Genomic DNA, 19909 nt, shown 5'->3' with positions numbered 1-19909 from the left:
TTCCTCCTCCTTTTTATAGGTTGGATAGGTCGGTTCCTGGGGGAGGTTTACATGGAAACACTCGGAAACCAACGTAAGGAGCGTGGGAGGCCTTCCTGCCAAAGATGGGCCCAAGAGGCGCTAGCGGTGGGTCGGCTGACCAAGGGGGTCGGCCCACCCCCCACCGACTCCTTTTCCACCGCCCTTCGGCTGAATGACTGCTAGGTGGGTCCTCATGATGGTTTGGGGTATTTGGTGGTGAGTTAAGGCGGTTAATCTGTTTGTGGGCCTCTCATCTTTGTGTGTTCGCAGGATGGGATCTTCTGTGCAATTCTTTTGCGTTCATGCATGTTTTCTCCTGTTATTCACTTATGGTTGCATGCAAATCACAATTCAACAAAACTTGTGGAATTAATTAGAATTAAACCCTATACTAAGTTTGGTGGTTATTTTAATACTAAAAATGTAGAAGTTGACAGTTGATTTTGGAACTTAAGGACCATCAACAAGTACCGTCCTAGGGTTGAGCAGTCATACAATGACACTGTGGGTTTCTGCTCAACACATCGGCAACCACATTTGCCTTTCCGAGGTGATAATGCACTTCAAGGTTATAATCCTTTGTAAGTTCTAACCACCTTCTCTGCCACATGTTCAAATCTAATTGGGTAAATATATACTTGAGACTCTTATGATTAGTGTATATATGACATAAATTACTCAACAGGTAGTGTCTCCACATCTGCAAGGCATCAACTACTGCCGATAACTCCAGATCGTGAGTAGGGTAGTGTTCTTCATGCTTTTTCAGTTGCCTAGAAGCATAGGAAATGACTCAGCCCTCTTGCATCAGTACACAACCGAGTCTGATACCAAAAGGATCGCAATACACATTGAACGTCTTCTGAATATCGCGCTGGGTTAATATTGGTGTTGTGGTCAATAGCGTTTTAGTGTTTGAAAGGCCTCTTGGCACTCATTTGATCACACAAACTTATTTTCTTTCTTCAGCAACTCCATTATTGGTTTAGCTATCTTGGAAAACTTGGGTATAAAATGACGATAATACCCAGCTAATCCAAGGAAGCTGCTGACCTCATGTACATTGGTTGGAGATTTCCAATTCAGAACATCCTTTAACTTCCAAGGATCCACGGCTACACCTTCAGCTAGAAGTCACATTTACTGAACTTGGCATACAACTAGTGCTCTCTAAGTCGATCAAGGACTACTTGCAGATGTTGAGCATGTTCTTCTTCATTTCTAGAGTACACCGGTATGTCATCAATGAATACCACCACAAATTTATCTAATTCCAGCATGAAGATGGAATTCATTAGATATATGAAGTATGCTGGAGCATTGGTTTGTCCAAACGACATAACCAAATACTCTTATAGTCCATATCTGGTTGAGAAAGTTATTTTTGGAACATCTTCCGCCGTAATCTTAACCTGGTGGCATCCAGATCGAAGATCAATTTTTGAAAATACCTTAGCCCCAGCTAGCTGATCAAATAGCAAATCAATTCTAGGCAAGGGATACTTGTTTTTGATTGTAACAGCATTTAACAGTCGGTAGTCAACACATAACCTCAAGGTGTCATCTTTCTGTCACACCCGGTTTTAAGGACAAAACCGAATGTATAAATATATGTATGCCAGGATCAAGTTTCATACATATAGTAACTTCATCAGTGAATAATCAGCAACGGTATCATGAAAAGAGAACTAAAAGACTATAAAGATTATCAGAGATATACAGCTTATTCTGGAAACAAAGGGTTCAACTTCACAAGCAATCCACAAGGGGTTGCGTAGACCTAGAACACAGCATCATCTTCAACAGACTTCATATCAACTTTCTCTTCTGAGCAGCAATTATAACAAGTATTAGTACACTTATGGTTGGTACTCAGCAAGCAAGTGTTGGGAATTATATGACATGAAGGCCAAAAGTAAGGAAAGACTGACTGGCTTACTTCGATAAGCAATTTTAGTTGGTCAAGTTTTATTAGCACCTGATTACCATGCTATAAGTTCATACCAAAACCCACATTAAAAGAAACATAAGAGATATAACTGAAACATAACCATAACCATAACCATGATCCACAATTTATTTCATCTTCGAGTTCATTAATCATGCGAGGGTCTAAGCCGCTCTTAACCGTGAGCACGGCTGATATATTAGTTTTCACTCAGCAGAGGTTGTACACTTTACCCACAATTCGTGTCTCCCAATTTGCCTGACGTAGCTAGCCTCTTAAACACTTCAGAGGTGAGTGGCAAGGGATTCACTACGAGACCTTTATAAAGATTCCCTAACTTACAATGATCCGCTAAGGTTTCAGGCCGCAGTGGTCGTAACCCTCCCTAGTGAGGTGGTACCTTAGCCAAGCACCACAAACAAAGCCTCCAAGAGGACCGGGCTATACCCCATCAACGCACTCCCCTCTTGCCCTTTCGTTAAGATCATCACAAGCTAGAGTTTCTAATTAATTAGCCAAGACCAGAGCCATATAGTATTGTGGTTGCACTATTTTTCTAGGTGGTTCTCCATATTCCGATTAAACAGATATGATCTTGTGATTAACAATACAAAGAGTATGAACATGGATAAAATTGGTGTAGCATCATCATTGTTGTCATCATGGTTATAAATTATTCCCAAACCAGAACCAGCTATAGCAACTAAGTAGAAGCTACCCAACACAAAAGTAAAACCCAGGTTGACAAGGAATGATCATAAAGACTAGGCATATCCTTAATTAGGATCCATCAGGTTAAGACACATGCATGCATAAAAGAAAGTTATATTTATTACGATTATTAGGACAAAAGCATGATCAAGCAACACTTGCCTTTCTTCTAGAGAATAGCTGCTCAGAGTCTTCAACTCTTGTTCTTAAAACTCTTAATCTTCAGAGCTCTTGGACTACGCTCCTTCTAACATCACACAAGCATCGGGCCCAAGCACAACAACAAACAAATAAAAACAACTAAGAATAGATGCACCAAATAAAACAAAAGCTTTAAAAGAGCATACAAAAGGAGAGGGCTCGCTGCTATGGTCACGAGAGTGCAAGAAACGCGAAAAACAGAGCTAGGGTTGAAAAGAAACAGCTATCGAAAGATTTATATTATAAAAGAAAACAAACAACTATAAGTTTCATTTATTTTAATTTAGAAAATAAATATAAATGATATTTGAAAGAAAATATCCTTGATTATAATTAACTCATATTATATTTTGCATATGTAAAAACGGAGTAGAACTTAGTCAAATTTTATTTATAATTCTATATGTATAAATTACACTAATTAAACAATAAATTAGAAAATAAGACTTTTGAGAAGATCTAAGCATATAACTTTATGATTCGAGTTGAACTAAACAAAATTTGAGTTGATATTAATCAAGTTACATTAACTAGATGGGAGGACATTACTCAAAATAAATCCATATTTAATTTTAAAATAGGAACTATGGTACAACAAGACTACTAAACGATAGCTTAGGGTTTTAGAAGACTAACGCAAAAAGAACAGATCAAAATGGATCTAAAACGATCATTCGAGGAAGAAACAAGGTTGCAGGGATGTACTCACGATTAACTGTAGATTTCAGGGGCTAGCAGGGAAGATTTGCAAGACACAGCAAACTGTGATAGCAAATAGATCAAAGTTTAGGGTTAGATCTGTAAAACATCAGGGCTGGGTTAGGGTTGAACAGATCTAAACTTAGGGGGTTTTCTGCGAAGTTTGCAAGACACAAGAAAGAACATGAAAATTACGTGATTCACTGGGGGTCTAATCGCAAAAGCTCAGGGTGTTCCTGGACATGGCCGGCGGCGGCACTGTTGGTCGGATTCCCGGCGATTCCAAGCACGGGAGATTGCGGGGAGAGGGGGAAAATAAAGAGGACGACGAAGGGATTCGATTTTAGGGCTTACCGGCGGCTGGGACACACCAAGGCGGCCGGAATCGAAGCCGGAAGGGACTACGGTGGTCTGTGCCATGGTTCAAAACTGGGCGGCGATGGGCGCCGGGGGATGCGCGCAGGGGCTGAGGTACGGCTGCAGGGGGCGACGGCACATAGGGCTGGGCACTTCTGGTGGCGGCGCGCACTCGGGAGAAGGACGCAGGCAGCAGGGGCGGAGCGCAGAGCGCACGGGGGCTGGTGCAAGCAGGGCTCGGCAAGAAAGGGCGGCGGCGCTGGCTCTTGGGTGTCGGCGGTGCTATGCAAGAGGGTGGCAGTGCTGGGCAGAGTGACACGCGGGCATAGGGACAACGCGGGCAGATGGCGCCGCGAGCAGCAGGGGGACGGGGAGGCCTGGGCACCCGGTGGAGAGGTAAGGCGCGGCTGCGCTGCAGGGGCGATGGGGGAAGGATGCGCAGGAGGAAAATGCGAGGCAGAAGGGGGCGACGACAGCCTCTGCTCAGCTCTTGGTGGCGGCGCTGCGCGAGAGGCAGGAGACGCGGGGAGTAGGGGGTCATGGTGGAGGCCTAGGGCTGGTGATGCAGAAGGGGGACATGTGGGGGTTAGGGCTTCACGTGCTGGAGGGAGCACGACTGCAGCAAAGGTGAGGAGAGGCCTAGCCCTGCGATTCATAGGAGCTAGGAGAAAAGGACATGGAGCTGGCTAGCAGGATAGATCGTACAAGTCGTATAGGGAGAGAAGGGTCGAGCGGGCTGCACCTTTTATATGTGAACGGTCAGGTTTGCATGACACATACGTCGAGGATAGCGTCTTGAGTTGTTTAGTGTCAAATGAAGTCCAAAACGAGCACATGGTATGCTACCTCAGCTTGCAGGTGGCATATAGGCATACAGGCGTACGATGAAGATGAACATGCATGGCCAAACTGAACTCGGTCAACAAGTCATAGCACGCATGCGTAGGAAAATTGAGCATTGCGTGGTATGGTTATCATGGTGAAAACAAAAGGAAGAGGAGGAGGAGTGACAAGCGGGACCGTGTCTTCGTAGAGAGCCAAAGAGGAGCGTCTGGCAGGGCCGATATTGGTTTGGGCCGATGGATAGAATTCGGATCATGGAGAGAAGGGTAAAGAGAGAGGCAAAAAGGTTGGGCTGCTGAGGGAGATTGGGTTGAGTCTAGGATTTCAGAGCGAAGATGCTAGTTGCTGGAGCTCACGGTGAATACAACGAAGCATCATCGGAAAAGCACAGAAAACGAGCCACGAAGCATTTTATCGAGCGTGAGTTGATCGGGGAGAAAGATTAGAAGATGGAGAATTCGAATGGGCATCTTAGGGTATTGGATAAGACATGGTAAAAATGGAGGATGGTGATATAATGGATCGGTCCGACTATGACAAGAAATTTAGAACAAAAGATGAGACAAAGAGAGGGAAAAGGGGCTAGGACTTCTTCACCTAACCGGAATACTTCTGGACAACACCAACTTGGCGAAGGAAGGTGATTAGTGGTAAGTGGCGGTCGGCTAGCTTCGACGAGCTATTTAAGCTTCGGAAAGGAAGGGCAAAAGACAAAAACAAGGGTGTTTCCTTCTGTACATCAAAGAGAAACTTTTGATTTCCTTTTTATCGACAAAACACGACGGATAATATAATTATGGCAGTGGTCAAGCTCAAGCTTGCATGTGGCACAGTTCTAGGGTCTTGGGGCGAATTGGACAAAAATAAATTGAGTCCAGCTCAAGATGAAAAGAAAAGAATTTATTTTTCAGAATATATTTTCAAGCTTAAAATAAATTTATAAAAGTTCAGATAAATCTTTTAAACCATGAAAAATATATCCAGAAGAATCCTAAAAATTCTGAGAAAAACTCGGGAGGTAATTTGGGATATGAGGAATCCAAATAAAATACTCGGAGCCCAAGAAAAAGAATTTAGAGCTTTCCAATAAATGGATTTAGCTCTATGGAAAAAGAGAATAATTTCTAGAAAAATCTGAAAAATTCTCGAAAAACCCTAAAGATGGATGAACATATTCTAAAAGATATTTACATTCTAAAATTAAATATTTTAGGGTGTGATACTTTCTACTTCACAACCCCAAGGTGAAGAACTTGGCTGAATGAAACCCTTATCGAGCAACTCTTGCAATTGTTTCTTAAGTTGCGCCAGCTCATTTGGAGGTATATGGTAGGGTCATCTAGAGATAGGTGTTGTGTCAGGTTCTATCTCAATAGAGAACTCTACCGTTCTATCCGGAATCATTCCTGGCAAATCATCCATGAATACGTAGAGATACTAACGGACCACTGGAATCTCGTGAAACACTTCTCCCTCAATCTTACTCACTACCCCAACCTATATTAAGTTGTAAGGGTAGTTCGACTTCTATCAACTGTCGATCCAGAGTGTTAAGACGAAGACTTCTAGTAGACAAGTCCATCATGACTTGATACTGGTTTAACCAGTTCATTCCCAAAATCAAGTCTATACCCTGATCTTCTAATACCAAAGGAGTGATTTGCACTTTAGTTCCACTCAGATCTAAGACCACATTCTTGGCTATACGGCTGGTAGTTAGCAAAGGCCCAGGTGGATTAATTGTGTAGTGTGTCTTTGTTGAACATACTTCTATCAGATTTCTTTCAACAAAAGCTTGCTGATTAAAGTATGTGATGCACCATAATCAAACAGAACAAATGTGGGGCAATCGTTGAGAATAAATATACCAGCCAGCACAGGATCCCCCTCTGGGATTTCTTCCACATTCATAAAATGAACTTGCCCAGCGCGGCGGGTTCAAGAACCTCCTCTTAACAGACTTCGGCCCCAAACTCTGTCCAGCAGCAGAGGCTTTCCTTTGATTGCCCGCCTTGGGAAACGGCCATTCCTGAGCATAATGCCTAGGCTTGCCACAATTTTAGCAGGGTTGTTGGCCAGACGGTATAGCTGGGCGTCAGTTCTGTAGCGTTGGCGCTGCAGCATATGATGCTCCATAGGTAACTTTAGGCACCGTACCCATGGTTGTTGCTGCTGCTTAGGAGGACGATAATTGGGCCTAGCCGGAATACGGTAGACCACTCTAGTCCTTTGGGCAGCACCAGGGTTGGATACTTCTGGTGCAACCTTTCTTTTCAATGATGCCTCCAGTGCCACCATCTTAGCCTCAGTCGTGAGTGCTAGGCTGACGGCACAGTTGTAGTCAGGCATGCTGTCCAGACTAGTAGATAGCTTGTCCTGCATCCTGAGGTTAAGACCCCTCAAGAAGCAGTCACTTTTCTTTTCCTTAGAATCCACATGATAGGAGGCATATTGGGCCAGGTGGTCAAACATATTGATATAGTCTTGTACACTTTTGTTTTCCTAGCGGGGCACTAGGAACTGCTCTACTTTGGCCCGTAGGATGCCATCCAGTATAAAGTGATTAGGGAAGGCTTCTGTGAATTTTGCCCAAGACAAAACTCGGCCAGCAGGTTGTCGGGATTGATACCCCTGCCACCAAACTCCAGCAGGACCCTGCAACTGAAGCCCTGTGAAGTCTACCTTTTGGTTATCCGTAATGTCAGGATACACCCGGAACTTCTGCTCCACAACATTGAGCCATTCATTCGCATCCAACGGATGATCGGCTTTGTAGAGTATCGATGGATTGGTTTGCAAAAACTCGGGGTATGTGACTGACCCCGGCCCTGTGGCTCGGTGGGATCGTGCAGCTGTGTTTTGAGCAATCATGTTGAGGAGTCTCTAAGTCTCCTCTCCATAGTTGATCAATGCTGCAATGGCTTCTTCTATTGTTGGTGGTGGTGATGGTGTACCACCCTCTCCGCTAGGACCCGACTTGCGGCTAGCGTTTCGACGATTCATTCTACAAAAAGTAAAGTCCCCATTAGGTACTGGCAATCTCCCATCATCTCGTATAAAAGAACTTGCACCAACTTGGCAAAATACTCAAGCAACTTGAATATCCCACATAAATTATATAACGGCATCAGATGTTCAGAAGTACAACAACACCACTCATCATCAACTCAATACGGCATGCCCCTTAGACCATATGCTACAACATCCCACTCTGTACATTAATCAGACAATGGCTGCTCTAAGGTAACCTGCTGCTCTCACTGACTCATTCTTGTCATGAATACTGCCCCATTATCTTTGTAAAACCTGATATCTCATGATATGTATCTGTGAATCAGCCATTGTAACTGTGTGAACTCTGACTCTGACCCAACTCTGCCATCTTAACCTGCAACAAAAGGGGTTAGCCTAACAGCACTCACCACCCAAACCCTTGGTACTCATCACCCAAAACCCAAAATCTTTCACAAACATGCACATGCTCTAAAAATGCAAACGTGACCTACATCCTTGCTTACGTCCAACTCATCGTATAAAACTGGTGGTGTGTATGACTCTCTCTAAATATAGGGTCAGTCGAATCTAGCAACACGAGATTAGCAAGTTAGGGTACCTGCAGAAGAACAAAATTATCTCCATTCATCACTACTCACTATAGGAGTAGTGCCCATACGTTCAACGCCGCATGGATAGCGCTTCATACGTTACAAGTAACGTATTCACTTCCCATATAAATCGCCTTACGAGACATAGGTCAGGTAGATGTTGACGCTCATTACAGACCATTTTCGACGGTTAAATCTTGCATAAAAATGGAATAATATCAAAAGCCAATACTAGAATATGGCGTTTATTTAACGAATTCCACAAGTGCTAGTCTAAATACGTGTGCAGGTGAATTTGGGCAGAAATTGCATAAAAAGGGCAAGCAAGATCCAAGGCAAAGCAACTCCGACCAATCATAACGTGCCGTTCAGCCTCACATGGATCAATGGGCCCACCAGAGCATGCAATCGACATAGGACAGCGCCAATGCACGCACATCAGCATGTGGGACCCACCTACCAGTGACTCAGCCAAAGTAGGTCGGTTGGCGACCTGGCTAGGTCGGCCGAACCAGGATAGGCGCCACCGACCTTCTCCTTCCATGTGGCGATGCCTCAGCTCCTCCCCAAGTCAGTTCTGTAGAGCTTCAGCTACTTCCACGGCCGAGCACCAACCAACACACCCCTATAAATATAGGGGGGGGTAGAATTTGGACACACAACGCATTGCTCTCTCTTGCTCTCTCACTCTCATACATGAGCTCTAGGCTCATTCTAGAGGTGTAGCACTGCCTAGACGGTGTTACAAAATAGGGAGAGAGCAAGGGGAAGTCGGGGAAGTGCCAGGTTTGTCGGCACTCTTCTCCAGCTAGTACCTTGATGGATGCTTATCAATCAAAGTAAGTGTTCATGACTTCCTTTATGCTCTAGTTTCTTAGTTAAGTAATAGTTCTAGTTCCTTAGTTGTTTACGGGATTAATAGTTCACTAGTATAGTGGGTGCTCTAGTCTAAGACTTCTGATAGAGACAGATGTTCTTAGCCAAGGCTAAAGTTAGTAAAAGATAGTCTAGACATGGTGTCTAGACTAGACTGTACCTGTTGGTTAGATGAGGTACGTAACAGGTCGTGACACCCTTGTTTACTCAACGTAACTCTCCCCGTTCAGGTATATCATATTGACATATTGCTAGAGCAGGTCAGGTCTTGTCCAAGCGAAGCCAGCAGCCCGAAGTAAACAATTAGGATAGTTATATCTTACCTTTGATTCTCAGCCTTATGAATGCTCTCTACTCCTTGCCTCTAGCCAGTGTGGTATCCTTGGACGCACTCGAACCTTAGAGAGTATACACACATTCCTCGATGGATACGATACCCTAGAATACTCTTGGATGAAAGCTAGAACAGTATTTGTGCGTTTGCGAATTTATCCGTGATGTTAAAAACTAACAACAGTAGACATGCCCTGCCTGCATGATCATGCCTCATCGCATGACTAACACCTTACACCCCATATCATTGCCATACGGGATGTCCTCAAGGAAGCCACGTCTTGAGGAACGCGACCGTGATATCATCCATGATAGGATATCTATCTCTTACATTGGATAGCTAATGTTCATACACTCATATAAATATGAGCGTATTCACTCCCTGTACCGTGCCTTATGGGGCACTCCATATTGATGTTGTATGGATGACATCGGTTTAATGCAACTGAACAATGAATACTTTACCTTTCTTACCTGGATGTAGGTGCGTTATTACAGAATCGTAAGTTTTGGTAGAAAGTAAATATCATAGTAACAAGTTAGCTTTACCACCACCTTTCGACTTGACTGGTTTTGTAATTTTGAAAATAGAGTCAAAAACAACTACTATTGTGGTAATATTAGACAGATCCTCTATGCACGGCTCTGATATTAGTTGTGGCAAAACTGACCACTTTAGCACGGCTTAAGAGCGCCTAATCATCCTTTTTCAAAGATAATCCAGCTAATGCTCTTAAAACGGAACAAATCCGGTAGTCCGTCGAATTTCACTCGAATCATTTACTGTACAACCATGTCACAGACATGCATACATGATCGTTTTGCATTGGAGCATTAGATATTACACACGGACGTTGAATGTTGATCAGGATAACAAGATGAGATTTATTACATAATATGCATAAACCTTAGTGCAAACCAAGTCTAGAGTTTTCAAACGAAGATCATGCGGTCGTAGGGTTTGATTGTTAAACTAGCTTTATTATAATAATTTTTTGAAAACTTCTAGAGGTGTGTGGACTCAACAATTTATTGGCATTAACAAAGAAAATATGCAATCATTAGAGAAGCTAAACATGGATAACAAAAATGTAGAAAATGCATTTGGAAAATAAATGATTCATAAAAATGAATATAAAATGGATCAAGGAAGAACTTGAAATAACGGTAACAAACAAATCATTAAATGGAATGCTGTACTAATAATACATTAATATGTAGGCTGGTGTGAAAACAAAAATAGAATTTAAAACCATATATCTATTATCACCCAACTTACATAACACTTCACAAAAAATTACACCAAGACACAGACCGGAACTCGTGGGTACCTTGACCGTAACTCCAACGGAGAGTACATGTAACTTATATATATATATATATATATATATATATATATATATATATATATATATATATATATATATATATATATATATATATGAGCTCAACCGGGAAAGAAGGCATGCAATATAAATACTGATAATAGAAATTGAACAAATTTATTTAGAAGGTGTCAGGTTATCCGTAAAAGTTCATCTATAAGATTATAAAGTGGATATCGTATAGCATGATTAAATGGAACCTAACATAATCAAAACTGCATATTCATGAAGTGTGAACAAAACTAATGAATTTTATTTTGAGTAGACATCAAATGGTATACTAACTCGAAGCAAACTGATACCCTACAATTAAAGATGAAAGTTGAAAAAAAAATACTACCTAGACAAACAGAAATAGCAGCATATTGCATCTTAGTTTATAAAATCGAATGAGGTGAAGACCTAATCAACATATTTATGAAATTAATCATAATAATTCCACATATCACTGAAACTAAAGATCAAACTAGACCATCAGAAAAAAAATATCAATTAACTGTCAGGATGTTGTCTATGGTTACCTAAACGAACCTTAATGGTTTGCACTCACAGCACTTGGCTGAAACTAGTAATTTTTGGTTATCAATCAAAATTGCAAACTTGCAGACAAGATAGAAGCTAACTATAAAGTGAGCAAGGACAGATGACCAATTCTCCACTGATTCAGTCGATGTAATTCCTAAAATTTCAGAAGTCTGACAGCCTCAAAACTCCCGATGCAAATCTCTCAAACCAAGCTCTAGTTATCCACGGTGAGCAAGAACATATGCATACCCAGGCCTCCGAGGAGTACGAACCTCCTGCTAGCGTTAGCTCCAGCCTCACATCGGCCACAACAGCCCGAAGCCTCAACGAGCTGGGAGAGAGACTGAAATCACCAATGGATTTGGAGGAGCGGCGTCAAGTGTACAGTAAACCAAGCAAACCAAATCTTCTCCATACAATTTCCTAAGGCCTTGTTTGGTTGCAAGGGGGTTGGGAGAGATTAAATCCCCGGCAAGTTAAAATCCCCCTCAATCCTTTCCCATCTCCCTCAATCCCCTTGTGGAGGGAATTAACCGAACAACGCCTAAGGGCGCCCATCAGAAGCCCACAACCATACTCAATGATAAAGTTTTGACAACGGCAGCAAATACAAACATACCTAAAGACACATATAACCAAAAATCAAATCAACTGGATGCGAATTTGAGTAAGACCAAATGCTAGCAAATTAGGTACAAGGAAGCAAACACACGGATATTGATATCATCGACAAACGATTTGTAGGAACACCTCTTTTTTCTAGGGACGGATCAAAGGTAACCCGCTCCTACAAATGGAGCGTGGTTACTGTAGCATCCGATCCGCCTCTAGAAAAATATTTTTATAGGTAGGTGATGACGTCACCTGCCCTAGAAATATCCACCATTTTCAGGTACACATGACGACGTCACTCGCCCCTAAAAATAGCATTTCTAGGGGCGGGTGACGTCACCACCCGCCTCTGGAAATGGTGACTATTTCTAGGGGCGGGTGGTGGCATGACCCGACCCTATAAATGGTTCTATGCAAAAAAATTCATAATTTTTTCATATGATCTCAGATGGAGTCAAACTTTATATCAAAATTATAGAGGTTGACGTGATCTAAAATTTTATAGTGATAACTTTTTCATTTAAGGTCATTTAATGGTCAAAAAATGATTATACTGTTTTAATTTTAAAATCTAGAAGTTTTGATTTTTTTTCAAACAACCTCGGGCTCCTTATTAAAGTTGCGATGGTAAGATCTAAAATTTAAATTTTGTAGTTTATAAATTATCCATTTAAGATCTTTAGAATCACAAGATCATTGAATAGTTGTACTCTACATATGGCTATGACTATATAGCATCTCATACAACTTAAATCATACTTTGAGATTTCCATAATCTTAACCTTTATATACACTGAAATATATTTGGTATATTTTTTATCTACAGTTCGCAGTAAGCATAGTGTAGAAGTTTCATTTTTTTTTATTTATTTTGCTACATGTAAAGATTTAAATAAAGTTTCGGAATAAAATAGAAAAATATTTTTAGGGGCGAACGGTGGCATCACCCGCCCCTAGAAATTAGTTTTAGAGTTAATATAAAAGAATAGCAGACCTCATAAAGCCACAAGTGACTGTGTAGCGTGGTGGAGAGGAAGGTACGCGAGGTAAGCGTTCGAACCCCGGGTGATGCAAGTGTGTGCATATTTCATTGAAAAAGTTGTACCTCTATGGTACAAAGGCTTGTAGTGTTGGCTGGGATTTTTTTTATTTTGCTATTTTTAATATTTTATTTTTTATTTTCTGAAAATTAATTTGTATGGGGTGATCTGCCCCTAGAAATTAATTTTTAGGGGCGGATGCGTTATCTATTTTTAGCTGTAAGAAGTAGCGGCGGATACCGTACCCACCTGTAAAAATATATTTTTACCCGCTCCTCCTCTTCGTAGTAGTGATGGGAGATGGAAGAAATTAAACCTAGACTCGCCTCACCTGGACGAGCTTGTGGAAGGTAAGGCGAAAGGGCAAAATGCTGAGTAGGGGTGACGAGGTCGCTCCGAACTATCCGGGCGGAAAGCTAGCTACAAACTACAAGAAACACATGAAACTGCACTTGCAAGAACACATAAATACGAGCAGCAAAACTCAATTGAGTCAGATGAAAAACGAGTACGAGCATCAAGAACAAAGGCAAGTAATCACAAACTCATGAAGAACAGATACATCTACTGGAATCACATAGAAAAGGAGGGGGGGAATCACTCGAATGCTAAAATCGCCTCACCTGACTCAATCCGGGGAGGATGGGGAAGATGAAATGGCCTCATCCGTGAGATACATCCAGAAAACCAGAAGATCTGGGCTCCTTCAAAATGCAAATTTTTCATGTGGCTCTTGCTGCAAAAGTGGGTGTGGACGGCCGATCGTCTGCTGCTGCGCGAATGGCCAAACAACTATTTCTATCCACTTTGTGTGAGGAACCTGGAGACAGCGCAGCACCTCTTCTCGGTTTGTCCGATCACCTGCTCCATCTGGAAGTCCGTAGGTGACTGGAGTCGTTGCCAGCATTTTGATCCAGCAAACTGGCCTTCCACTGATGACCTGCCATCCTGGTTTCAAAACATTACGGGGTCATTGACGGGCACACAAGCTGAGGGGGCTCGCTCTCTGGCAATTCTGATCATCTGGACGGTGTGGGGTGAAAGAAACAGATGTATTTTTGATGACCAAGTGAAGCCGGTAAGAAGGATAATTGATGAAATCAAAGAGGCGGCTAAGCTATGGGTTTCGGCAGGAGCAAAGCACCTGGCTGCGCTAGTAGATCAACCTTTTAGTGAGTAATACCTTGTAATCTCTTTCTTGGTGTGGGGCTTTTCTGATGCTCCAACCTGTTTCTGGCGAAGTTTCTGGCTTCGCCAGTACAGGTCTAAAAACTTGGCGCTATTGGTGCTTGTAATCTGCTTTCTTCTTATCAATTAACGCCGGAATCATTCTGGATCTTTCGAAAAAAAACAGGCTGCATTTTCCAAAACACAAACAGTAACCGGCGCTGACAAGTGGGGCCCACATCAAAGCGAGAAAGAAAAATGTACACAGCAGAACAGATTAGAAGGACGAGGAGAAGCGCCAGAACAGATCAAACGGTTACAAAATCGAGTGACAGAAGGCGCTAGATCACTCGGGTGACCTTTAGCTTTTTCCTTTTTTTAAGGGAACTATATCAACCTTTAGGGCAAGAGCAATGTGCAATGCTCAAATAGCACTAAGATGTGATCCAATAAAAACAAGCATTAGTTATTTCCGTCCCCACAATGCCTAAGTCTAAGGTTGAAGCTAACATTAAGGAGGATCCAATTTTTAATAAAAAACATCATATCCTGCATAGTTCTCCTAGCATCAAAGGCCACACTAGTCACATTGAGCAAGTGAGAGGAAAGAGAAATATTTTTTTTACTCCTTATGTCCACATCTTAAGCTTAAGGTTGACCTTAAGATTTTTTCTCTTAAGGTTTTTTACTCCTTATGTCCACACCTTAAGCTTAAGGTTAACCTCAACTTTATTGCATTGTGAAGACAGATAATTATTACAAAGATTACATAAGCTAAATTATGGCACTTCATAACTGTGATCTGGGGTGTTCGCAACAATGAACACTGCTTATTTCAGAAATAAAAGGAAAAGGGAGAATGCCTTATGCCGATCTCTTTTTGAAACCTCTATGTGGTCTCATCAAACTTGCTACACATTTTGGGCAAGCAAGCTATATAGGAAAAAGTTGTTATCTAAGTTGACCTGTGATTTTAAATGGCAATTAAATCTATGTGACTACTAAGTTCAGGCCACAGATCCTAGTACCAGTACTTGAAAAAAAAACTTGTATGTGCACCTTGTCATCAAGCATCTCTGATGCAGCATCCCCACTTCCTCAGAACCCGTACACCAGCAGATTAACTAGCGCTCTGGATTTCGGCCAGAACTTCACATATAATAAACCAGTCCTTCATTGGATCATCCAACCAGTTTACTAGCGATTACCAAACCATCCAAATGGCACAAATCTGGCATTAATCATAAAATGATTTATGATGGTGCATATAAACTGGACAAAGAAAAGCTTAATTTTACAATAAGAAATAAAACCAGGTAGAAACTATGATTTATGATGGTGCATTTCTGAATCCAAATGCCAAATGCCTTCCTCTTGGCCTTTTGGCAAAATTTAGTTTGGCATTTGGTGCAATGTGCTTTAAATATGAGCAACATTATTTAGTCTCTATATTTAGAAATAGAATACCAGAATTTGAAAAGTACACAATCTACCATCACAGTTCTCGGTATCCCTTATTGCCTGATGATTTGAATAATTCAGAAAAAGGAATAAAAAAGTTGTTACATATCGCCCATTATGGAACTTCTATAAATCTTAAATTATTCATGGGCCGCTCGCTGCATTGATAATGATTCAGGGGCTCGAGAAACAGTTGGGCTTCGTTGGGCCTGTAATGGGCCGTCTCGTTATCTTCATCTCCGTGGCTCCATCGGCGCGGCAAGCCGGCAAAGCCGTTCCACCCGCCGGCCGCCGCCCTTTCTGATGGTGCGTTTGGTTCAGCTGTGAGCTGTGAAAAAGCTGCTGTTATATGTCTACTGAGAAAAAGCTGCTGTGAGATGACTATTGTGAAAAGGCTGAAAGTCGTTTGGTTGAAACTGCTATGAGTTGTCGACTATGAAAAAGTTATATATTTTCTTTATGCAAATTGACAGTATACAATATTTCTTTGTGATGATCAAATTATTTTTCTTTAAATCTTTATTTTTATAAATATATATGAAAATATTTGGAGTTAACTTTTTTTATTTTTTTATTTTTATTTTTCTATATATGAAAATCTTTATTTTTTATATATAAAAAAGAATTGAAAGGATATATATGTGACCAATAATAGGTATGTAGTTTTTATAAATTTAAAAAAGCTGCAAAAGCAGAGTATAACCTGCTTTTAAATTTATATTATAGAAAAATAGCTTTTTCAATGCAGCTGCAGAAAAAACCAAACGCAGACTAAGTGTGTGCGGTGGCTCGCCCTCTACGCGTCTACTGAGTCTTGCTCGCAGTGCGGCCTGCGCGGCGGCCTTTGACCTACCAACAGTGAAGGTCCGGTGCTGCACGCGACGGCCATGCTCTCGTCAAAAGCCACGAGGCAATTATGGTTAGCATATCCTGTGCTCAACCGCAATTGGTACGCTCCCTTGCCTTCAACATCTTATCTTTCTGATTTCGAATCAACCTTTCCGTAGTTGGTTGAGGTTCTGTCTGTGATTGCAGAACCGTATGGATACGAAATATCTGAGTTTTAGATCAACGAAACATTGAGATAATGCGAAGTTTATGAGATGCGTATGTGGCATCGTTAAAGGATATCGATCAAATAAAAATTTCACCATAATTTTAGTTATGGTATTATAAGAAACTACTTTTAGCGATTACTCATGAATCTTTGCCCCAGTCTGCTTACTTCGGGTTCCAGCAGTGGAATACTGAATAGAAGATTCAGATGCTTATCCACCCCAGAAGAGATTCAGATCTGAATGTTTAGACTCTCATTACATATCGCCTAGTATGCAATGGATATTCACCCCATATATACTTATACAATAAAATTCCACTATAACTGAGAGAGGACCACAAATGTTTTTACCTTCCTCCTGAGATGCTTGACATTGTACCAGCACTCATCATCATTTGTCGGCATGACATAGAGGAATGGTTGAATCCCCTGTTTTCCATCAAGGTTAACATGCTCATCCTCATATCTGATGGTGTGAACTCTGGCAGCTGCATGTCACCGTTGAGGTATTGCATTACTAGATGCATCCGAGGCCCTGCACTAGCGAATGGTTGTGAGCACATGAGCCCAAGTTTTAGCACCAGGCACGCCTCATCTATGTTACAATCACCATCTAGCCTCTTGTCAATTCGCTATCAAGAAGCACATTGCTTGCTTTGATGTCTTGGTGGATTACGACTTTATCCCATTTCTCATGGAGGTAGAGCAAGCCACATGCAACTCCTTTGATGATATGAAATCTTGTAACCCAGTCTAGTGATGGTTTGTTCTGTTCACAATATAGGAACTTGTCAAGACTACCATTTGGCATGTAGTCATATACCAGAAGAAGTTCACCTTTTTGCCTACAATAGCCAAGTAACTGCACGAGGTTGCGGTGTCAAAGGTGGCCAATGCTAACAATCTCAGTAATGAATTCTTTGGCCCCTTGCTTTGAATCATGTGACAACCTCTTAACAGCAATATCCAATTGTGATGTCGGAAGTATGCCTTTATACACCTTTCCAAACCCTCCAGCACCAAGCACATTCCTATCCTTAAACCCTTCTGTGGCAAGGAACAAATCATGGTATGCGAATCGATGTGGTCCAAACTCAAACTCCCAATCTTCCAGTAACTCATTATATGCTAATTTCTTCCGTGCAAGTAAAATAATGACAGCTCCAACAACAAAGATGAATGATGCAATGACTATGGAAGAACTATCATCAAGACCTTTGAGGTTGACCTGGGCCCAACATGTGGTAACTTTGGCAACTTGGTGTTGTCAATCTCTGGAGTGCTATTATTCATGCTGAAGCTCCAACCAAATAAGCAATATCTTGAGTTAATTACTGAAGTTGCAGATGAAAAGCCAATGTATGCTGTATCTGTCAGAACTGTTGAGAGATTGTAGATGGCTGAGACTAGCGGCTTAACAGGTTTAGCCATTTTGATGGGAGCCAACGTTACATCGATCTGTGTGGTCCCTTCATCGTACTCCACCCACACTTGCATCATGTCACGGCTAATGAGTGCCAAGTTCTTGAACATACCATTTTTGTCATTGTAGAAAGCAGCACTTTGGGCTTGCACAGAGTGGAGATTATTGATGTTGATGCCAACATGGTTGTCGTTGATATCCTCAAACTCACTGTTTTGTATGGTGTCAAGCTCAACTGCGAAGATATTGTTACTTGCATTTCCATTGTTCTGGTCATTGAGGAGGCCTAAGTACTGAGCTGGAAATGCTCCGGAGAAATTCTTGTTTTTTGTGATGAAGAATGCCATGGCATCTGCACTCTTGTCTGGGTAGGCAGAGAGGATGCTAAAGATGAAGGTGACCGAGAAGGACTTCACATTTCCACTAGGTGACTTGCGGAAGTGCAGACGAAATGGGTAGAAAGCATGGCCTTTGAGGTTAAAGCTGCCATTAGTTAGCTCAAGGAGTCCATCTGGATTGATTGTGGCAGTGCCATCTAGGCTGAGATTAGCTCTGGAGAAGCTGGACTACACGAACTGATCATTGGTGACAATGGACGTTGCAAAGTTGAGGCTTGAAAAGTAGAGGAGTTGATGTAGAACGAGCCACTTATGTTTCTTTTCAGGCATGGGCAGTGTAACTTGTGACTATTCAAGGAAGATGCGAGGGCACAGTATTTTGTAAGCTATATGTGGTTTCCCCTCTATCTCTAGCAGTCCATTTGTCACTAATATATAGTGGAACTGAATCAGCCAGGCAATTAGTCGTCTTTATTTTTTCCATGCATATGACATCTATGAGGGAGTCACTGTCAGTAGACGATGAAAGCAATAAAATTAGACTCAATCAGGTCCAAACATGTGCTGGATACTTTTGACCTTTTTCCCTTGAAACTTCTTTCAAGATTTCATATTGCGAGGAAGACTTTTTTGTGGTTTACTAAAGTGGCGTCTTGATTCATACCTTCTTGCAACCTTCAGAGCAGGTACCTTTCTTTCTGGAGGGTTAATGAAGTTTTAGTGAACGAGTGGATACGTGAAAAAAGTAAGACAGACCCAAAATGCCAACATTACATACATAGTTGATTTTCATAGCTAAAAGTAGTGGTTGTGTGTGTGTGTTTTATTTTGGGGGGGGGGGGGGGGGCGGTTCAGTAGTATAATCAAAGTGTCTAATGCAAACCATCTAATGTCTCCGGAGACAATTTCTAGAGAACGGAATTCCTCTGTTCATGGTCTAGATGTCTCAGTTGTTGGTAATGTGTCAGAAAATTGTCACATCTTAAGATATTTAATTTTAGAATGTGAATATCTTTTAGAATATGTTCATCCGGATTTTTTCGAGAATTTTCCAGATTTTTCTAAAATTTATTATCTTCTTCCGTAGAGCTAAATCCATTTATTGGAAAGCTCTAAAATCTTTTTCTTAGGCTCCGAGTATTTTATTTGGACTCATCGTGTCCTAGGTTTTTTCCTGAAATTTTTAGGATTCTTCATGATATAATTTTTGTGGTTTAAAAGATTTATCTAGACTTTTCTAGATTGATTTTAAGCTTGAAAATATATTATAGAAAATGAAATTTATTTTCTTTCCTCTCGAACTGGAT

The 19909-nt window shown here is 41.4% G+C and overlaps 1 pseudogene; it reads right to left on the bottom strand.

The window, feature by feature from the left end:
* Nucleotides 1-17098: 17098 nt before the first annotated feature.
* Nucleotides 17099-18932, bottom strand: LOC112890963 (annotated as a pseudogene).
* Nucleotides 18933-19909: the final 977 nt, after the last annotated feature.

This window comes from Panicum hallii, chromosome 4, assembly GCF_002211085.1.
Source record: "Panicum hallii strain FIL2 chromosome 4, PHallii_v3.1, whole genome shotgun sequence".
NCBI lineage: Eukaryota > Viridiplantae > Streptophyta > Magnoliopsida > Poales > Poaceae > Panicum > Panicum hallii.
The sequence above is the reverse complement of the archived record's forward strand: the minus strand, read 5'-3'. Positions and strand labels throughout refer to the sequence as shown.